The 8,000-nt window shown below is 42.6% G+C and overlaps 1 pseudogene; it reads left to right on the plus strand.

Annotated features, from left to right (window-relative positions):
• The first annotated feature begins 7,431 nt into the window (after nucleotides 1-7,431).
• On the plus strand, nucleotides 7,432-7,567 carry LOC140428980 (U2 spliceosomal RNA; annotated as a pseudogene).
• Nucleotides 7,568-8,000: the final 433 nt, after the last annotated feature.

Below are 8,000 nucleotides of genomic sequence, written 5' to 3' on the forward strand. Positions count from 1 at the left end.
CAACTATTAGCTGGAGAAACTTGGGTTGTTGAGTGTGCAGTATTCCTATATGTGAGTAGGAATTGACTCAAACGTTTAAACAATGAACCTTATTCTTTAGTTACCTTCAATTAATGTTTCTTGTCTGTACAAAACTTCTGCCAGTCCATTTGTGGCAGGAGCGGATTGGATGTGCTGAAAGCAAATTACTGCAGATGCTGGAATCTGAAACAAAAACAGAAAATACTGGACAATCTCAGCAGGTCTGACTGCATCAGAGAGAAAATGGAGCTAATGTTTCGAGTCTGGATCACTTTGCCAAAGATTCCGTTCTCCTTCAAGAAATGTACAAACGCTTGCAAAATGAACCGTGGCTTATTGTCGCTTATGAGTTGTTCAGGGTAAACAAATCTGTGGAAGATTTCACCCAATCCTGTTTTCTCCGCTGAAGTTGTCTTCAGGATGGCAACCTCAGGCCATTTCGAATGAGAATCGACTAGAACAAGAAACATCCACCTTCAAACGGTCCGGCATAATCAACATGTACCTGCTCTACTGTCCGGCCTCTTCTGGCCATGTTCGCGGGAGAACTGGGGCTAATGGCGACAGGTTCCACATTTTTGCGCAAGCTAAACATTCCCACCTTCTTCTCAATTTTGGCATTTAGTCCCAGCCACCAAAAATAGCATCTGACTATCTCCTTCATCCTGACAATACCACAGTGGCCTTTGTGTAATTGATTTAATGCACGTTTTCTTAATATGGAATGAGGACTCTCATTCCCCAGAGAAGAGAGCCTGCCTGAGTGGAATTTGGCTTTAGCCTAGTGTCATGTGAGAGTACCTTGAAGAAATGGGTGTTTATTACTGCAGTGATGTCAGAGAGTGGGTGGAGCTGGGCTGTCTGTCAGCTTTTTACTTTTGTTTTAGGCTGTTTGCTGCAGGGTGTGTTTTAGTTTCGTTTTCAGGGCTGGATAGCCGCAGTCACAGCCAGAAGGTGTATTAGAGTCTCTCTCTGTAATCTAAAGACTGTAAATCGATAAAACTAATAATAGTAGTGACTTTAACCTGATGTGCTTCTGGTAAAAGGTGTTTTAAGTCTAATGGATGTTAAAAGGAAAGCTTAAAGGATTACTTAGTGTTGTATTCTTTGGGGGCTGTATTTGAATTAATGGTTGCAAAGATGTTCCCTGTATGTTTTAAAAAGGTTAACTTGAGTTCATAGAATAAGCATTGTTTTGCTTTAAAAAATACTTTTCCATTTCTGCTGTACCACACCTGTAGAGTGGGCTGAGTGCTCCCCATACCACAATCTATTAAAAGTTGTGGGTCAGGTGAACTCCATGATATACTTTGGGGTTCTCTAAACCCTGGGCCAAAACAAATTCGGTGCTCGTCCGGGATAAAAGTCTATCTATTGGATTGGCTTAGTGAACTTAAAGACAGTGAGGGGTGAGCATATTGTGGTTGCTTTTCAGGTGTGGTATTTCAGTTTAAGTGGGGAGTGTGTTGTGGACAATGGCCTTTTTCAGAGGCTCTGAAGTTTTTGGGGGTGGAGACGGTCACACGCAGTGACTTTACAGACAGAGACTAAAAGCAGACTGTTAGATTTTGCAAAAACATTGCAGTTAACATTACCTGACAAATTGCGAAAAGATGAAGTAATGATGGTGGTGGCTAAGCATTTAAAGTTGCCTGAGATACAGTTTGACTCATTGAAAATGGCAAAACTTCAGTTACAAATTAAACAAATGGAACATGGGAAAGAATTAAAGCAGTTTGAATACGAAAGAGAGGGGAAAAAAAGAGAGAGAGCGGAAAGAGAAAGAGATAGCGAGGAAAAAGAAAAGGAGAGAGAAGAAAGGAGAAAAAAAGGAATAGCCCTAGCAGAACAAAAACAAAGAGAAAGGGAGATACAGATCACGGAAAAAGTTAAAATTGGTAAAGGGAAACGTACAGTTGGATGATAGTGATGAGGATAGTGAGAAAGAGCGTCAAAAGTCGAAGGCTTGGTGGGAATCTATTTAAATATGTCCAAGCATTGCCAAGGTTTGACGAGAAGAAAATGGAAGCCTTTTTCATTTCATTTGAGAAGGTAGCTAAACAAATGAAATGGCCACAGGATATGTGGGTATTACTGATTCAAACAAAGCTGATAGGTAGGGCTTGTGAAGTGTTTACATCACTACCGGAGAAGGTATCTGGGACGTATGAACTAGTGCCTGAAGCTTACAGACAAAGGTTTAGAAATTTGAGGAAAAAATTTGGTCAAACATACATGGAGTTTGAAAGGCTCAGAGTAATTTTGATAGGTAAATAAGGGCTTTGAAAATAGACCAAACGTATGAAGCTCTCAGAGAAATTATACTTTTGGAGGAGTTTAAAAATTCAATTCCTGATGTAGTGAGAACCCATGTGGAAGAGCAGAGTGCTAAAACAGCGAGATTAGCAGCAGAAATGGCAGATGATTATGAATTAGTTCATAAATCAAAGCTTGGTTTCCGACATCAGTTTCAGCCTGTGAGGGATAGAAACTGGCGACATGAGAAATACTCAAGTGGTAAAGGTAAAGGTAATCTGATGGGAGATAATCAGGAGAGTGTACCTCAGATTAAAAAATAAATCCAGGAGGGTAGAAGAGGCATGAAAAGTTTCAAATGTTTCCACTGCAATAAACTAGGCCATGTAAAGTCACAGTGTTGGTGGTTGAAGAAAAGCACTGGGAAGGCTGATGTGGTAAAACAGGATAAGACAGTGGGGTTTGTTAAAGTGGTAAAGGAAAGCCCAAGTGAAGCGAAGGAGGAGCAAAAGATTGTACAGCCTGATCAAGAGGTGATTGATAAGAAGGTGCCAGATCTCTTCAACAAATTTACTTATGTGGGTAAAGGAGCAGGTAAAGAAGTCACAATTTTAAAAGATACGGGAGCTAGTCAATCTTTAATGGTAAGAGATGAGGAGTTATGTAGTTTGGGAAGAATGGTGCCAGAAAAGGTGGTAATATGTGGAATTCAGGGTGAGAGGAGTAGTGTTCCATTATATAAGGTAAGGTTGGAAAGTGCAGTGAAGAGTGGTGAAGTGGTAGTAGGATTAATTGAGAAACTATCTTGTCCAGGAATACAGTTTATCATGGGTAATGATATAGCTGGATCGCAGGTGGGAGTGATGCCGACTATGGTTGATAAGCCAGTGGAAAATCAGACAACTGAAGTGTTGAAGGACGAATATCCTGGGATTTTTCCGGATTGTGTAGTAAAACGGTCGCAAAGTCACAGGTTAAGACAAGAGGAGAAATCAAAGAGTGAAGATGAAGTTGAAGTGCAATTATCAGAAACGATTTTTGATCAGGTGGTTGAAAAAGAACAAGAACAGGTGGAGGATGAGGCAGATATTTTTAGTTCAGGAAAATTGGCGGAGTTACAACAGAAAGATATAGAAATAAAACGGATGTATCAGAAAGCATATACGGAAGAGGAATCTGAGTGTATACCAGAGTGTTATTACAGTAAAAGTGATGCCTTGATGAGAAAATGGAGACCTTTACATACTCAGGCGGATGAAAAGTGGGCAGAAGTTCATCAAGTAGTATTGCCGGTCGGGTATAGAAAAGAGGTGTTGCGAGTTGCACATGAGGTACCAGTGGGTGGTCATTTGGGAATAAGGAAAACTCAAGCTAAAATCCAAATAATTTTTATTGGCCTGGACTACATAAAGATGTAGTTAAATTTTGTCAATCATGTCACACATGTCAAGTAATAGGGAAACTTTAAACAGGGATAAAACCAGCGCCTAATTGATTGCATAGGGCCGCTTCCTAAAACAAAAAGTGGGAATCAATATCTTTTGACTATAATGGATGTGTCTACTAGGTTTCCAGAGGCCATTCCAGTACGTAATATTACAGCTTAAAAGATTGTGGAGGAGTTACTTAAATTCTTTACTAGATACGGACTACCCACAGAAATACAATCGGATCAAGGATCAAATTTTACCTCAAGGTTATTCAAAGAAGTTATAGATAGCTTAGGAATAAAACAATTTAAATCAACTGCGTACCATCCAGAATCGCAGGGAGCGTTAGAAAGGTGGCATCAGACATTAAAGACAAATGTTGAGTTACCTTCCAGAGGAAAAACGGACTGATCTGAAAGAGTGTTTGATATCACATGGGCAAGTTCGTAGAGATAAATGGGAAGTACTAAAATGGCTATACATTATGTAGATGTGGGAAATGCTGTTCCAATCAAACAACATCCATACAGACTTAACCCTTTAAAATTGGCACAGGTTCACAAAGAGATTGAGAGTATGTTTAAAAATGGCATAATTGAAGTGGGTTGCAGCGAATGGAGCTCACCCATAATGATGGTACCTAAACCAGACGGTACCCAACGGTTGTGTGTGGACTATAGAAAGGTTAATGCAGTTACAAGAATGGACACTTATCCTATCCCACGTCTGGAGGATTGCATTGAGAAAGTGGGACAATCAGCTTTTATTTCCAAACTGGATTTACTTAAAGGTTACTGGCAGGTACCTTTATCCGAAAGGGCGAAGGAGATTTCAGCTTTTGTGGCTCCAGATGGTATATACCAATTCAAAGTTATGCCATTTGGCATGAAACACGCCCCAGCCACATTTCAACGCTTAACTAACAAATTTGTTTCAGGATTACCCAATCGTGCGGTATACATCGACGATCTGGTAATTTTAAGCCAGACATGGACAGGACATTTAAAACATCTGATGGAGTTATTCAATCAACTTCAGGAGGCGGGTTTGGTGATAAACCTAGCCAAAAGTGAATTTGGAAAGGCCCAATTCACTTTCCTTGGCCATACCATCGGACAGGGTCGAATGGTCCCACGGGATGTGAAAACAAAAGTTATTGGGGAGTTTCCGATACCTTCGACACGAAGGGAAATAATGCGATTTCTTGATATGAATGGATTTTACCGGAAATTTGCACCGAATTTCAGCAATGTGATCGCTCCACTGACGGACTTGCTCAAGAAGCGTAACAAATTCCAGTGGACAGCGGAGTGTCAACAGGCATTTGATGGCCTGAAGGCTGTGTTAACCACTGCTCCTGTGTTAGCCATCCCAAATGATACAAAACCATTCAAAGTGGCTGTTGATGGGAGTGATGTGGGCGTAGGTGCGGTGCTTCTACAAGACGACGATGAAGGGCTAGAGCGGCCTATTGATTATTTTTCAAAGAAATTGAATTCTCACCAGAAAAAGTATTCCACGAATGAGAAGGAGACTTTGGGTTTGGTGCTGGCCTTGCAACATTTTCACATTTATGTGACCAGCAATCTGTCTGACACTGTTATATATACTGATCATAATCCGTTGATGTTTTTGGAGCGATTCCGGAATAACAATGCAAGGCTGTTTTGCTGGAGTTTATTGTTACAGCCATTTCATTTAAAAATAGTACATGTGGCAGGACGAGAAAACGTGATAGTCAATGCTTTGTCACGAATGTGATGAACGAAAGCAATTTCAGTTGGAGGAAGAAAAACGGAAAAAAAATGGACTATATTATTATACCTGTTTGCATGTGTTGTTTTTTTAAACGAAAAAGTATATTTACTGTGTGCATTTCTTAAAGGATGGTGAAAAGGTGAAAAATGAGACCTTCTTGAAGTTGATGGTTTATTTATTTTTCTTGGGGGAGGTGTCATGTGAGAGTACCTTTAAGAAATGGGTGTTTATAAATGGGTGTGTATATAAATATCTGTAGTGAGAATACTTTTAAGAAATGGGTGTTTATTACTGCAGTGATGTCAGCGAGTGGGCGGAGCTGGGCTGTCTGCCAGCTTTTTACTTTCATTTTAGGCTGTTTGCTGCAGGGTGTGTTTTAGTTTTGTTTTCAGTGTTGGAGCTGAAGCCAGACAGAGCAGGTGTACTGTTGATCTCTGCCATGAAAAGACTATCTCTTGATCATTTGGTGAATTCGGAATTATAAATGTTCTCAGTAGTGAATGTTAAAAGGTGTTTCTTTTATCTTCTGGATGTTGTTTGGGAAGTTATTAAGGATTACATAGTGTTGTATTCTTTGGGGGTTGTATTTGAATTGATGGTTGCTAAGATGTTCACTGTATGTTTTAAAAAGATTAACTTGAGTTCATAGAATAAACATTGTTTTGCTTTAAAAAAATACTTTTCCATTTCTGCTGTACCACACCTGTAGAGTGGGCCATGAGCTCTTCATACCACAATCCATTAAAAGTTGTGGGTCAGGTGAACTCCATGATACACTTTGGGGTTCTCTAAATCCTGGCCCATAACAAAGGTAACTATTTAATCAGGAGATTCCATCTGTGTTCCTATGAAAGTTTGACTGACGATACTTGATCATGGTATGTGTGTGCTGGCAAGAGCAATGCCCACCTCTGCATCTTGAATTGGGAGAACCGTTTTATGACAAAAATGAATCCAAGGGCTTCTTTCTCTATCTGCGCGTAATTGCCTTTGGCTTTATTCAACATCCTGGAAACGAAGGCTATCGACTTCTCGTCACCTGTGGGCATTATGTGAGAGACAACCGCCCCAACCCCATAAGGTGATCCATCAGAACCCAGTTGCCGGTGTAAATTTGGATCAAAATGTGTCAGAACCTCTGACTTGAGTTGCGCCTCTTTGGCTTGCATGAATGCTCTCTCACATTGATCCATCCATATCCACTTCTTATTTTGACACAGTAATTGTGTCAGCATTTTAGAATAGTCGCCAGATTAGGAACAAACCTTCCATAGTAATTTAGTAAGCCTAAGAAAGATCAAAGTTTGGTCACATTCTGAGGTGCAGGTGCCTCGGTAATGATTTTGACTTTCAAAGGGGACTTATGCAGTTCCCTTGGCGTCGATGATTTTCGATAGAAGATTTGAAAATTCACATTTGTCTTTTCAGACTCTTAATCCATAACCTTTTAATTTCTGGAGTGTGGTATCAAGGTTGCGGAGATGTTCTTCCTCATTCTTTCCAGTAACTTAAGATGTCATCTAAGTAACATTGAACTCCATCCAATCCGCTGAGAATTTGGTCCATAGCTGGTTGGAACAACACTGGTGCAGTACTGCAAAGGCTTTGGGCCCTGACATTGTTCCTGCAATAGTACTCAAGGCTTGAACTCCTGAACTTACCGCACCCCCAGCCAAGCTGTTCCAGTACAGCTGCAACACTGGCATCTGCCCGGCAATGTGGAAAATTGCCCAGGTGTGACCTGTAAACAAGAAACAGGACAGATCCAACCCAGCCAATTACCGCCCTATCAGTCTACTCTCCATCATCAACAAAGTGATGGAAGGAATCATCCACAGAGCTCTCAAGTGGCACTTACTCAGCAATAACCTGCTCACGGACGCTCAGTTTGGGTTCTGTCAGGGTCACTCAGCTCCTGACCTCATTACAGCCTTGGTTCAAAAGCATGGACGAAAAAGCTGAATGCATCGCTTCTCGGCCTTTTGGCTCAGATCAAGTGTAGTATCTGCTCTGCCTTTTGGCTCAGATCTGTTATGTCTCTCTTGTGGGGACCAGGGGTGCGATTCTCCGACCCTCCATCGGGTCGGAGAATCGCCAGGGGCTGGGGTGAAACTCCCCCCCCCCCCCCCCCCCGCTGTGTCCCGAATTCACCGCCACCAGAGATTCGGCAGGGGCGGGAATCGCGCCGCGCTGGTCGGCGGAAATCGCGCCAGTCGGCGGGCCCACCCCCGGCGATTCTCCGGTCCGCGATGGGCCGAAGTCCCGCTGCTGTCAACCCACGCCAGCCGGCGTGGATTGAACCACCTTTCGAACGGCGGGACAAGGCGGCGCGGGCTGGCTCCGGGGTCCTGGGGGGGGCGCGGGGCGATCTGGCCCCGGGGGGGTGACACCACGGTGGCCTGGCCCGCGATCGGGGCCCACCGATCCGCGGGCGGGCCTGTGCCGTGGGGGCACTCTTTTCCTTCCGCCTTCACCATGGTCTTCACTATGGTGGAGGCGGAAGAGACCCCCTCCACTGCGCATGTGTGGGGATGC

This window comes from Scyliorhinus torazame, chromosome 8 (genome assembly GCF_047496885.1).
Source record: "Scyliorhinus torazame isolate Kashiwa2021f chromosome 8, sScyTor2.1, whole genome shotgun sequence".
Taxonomy (NCBI): domain Eukaryota; kingdom Metazoa; phylum Chordata; class Chondrichthyes; order Carcharhiniformes; family Scyliorhinidae; genus Scyliorhinus; species Scyliorhinus torazame.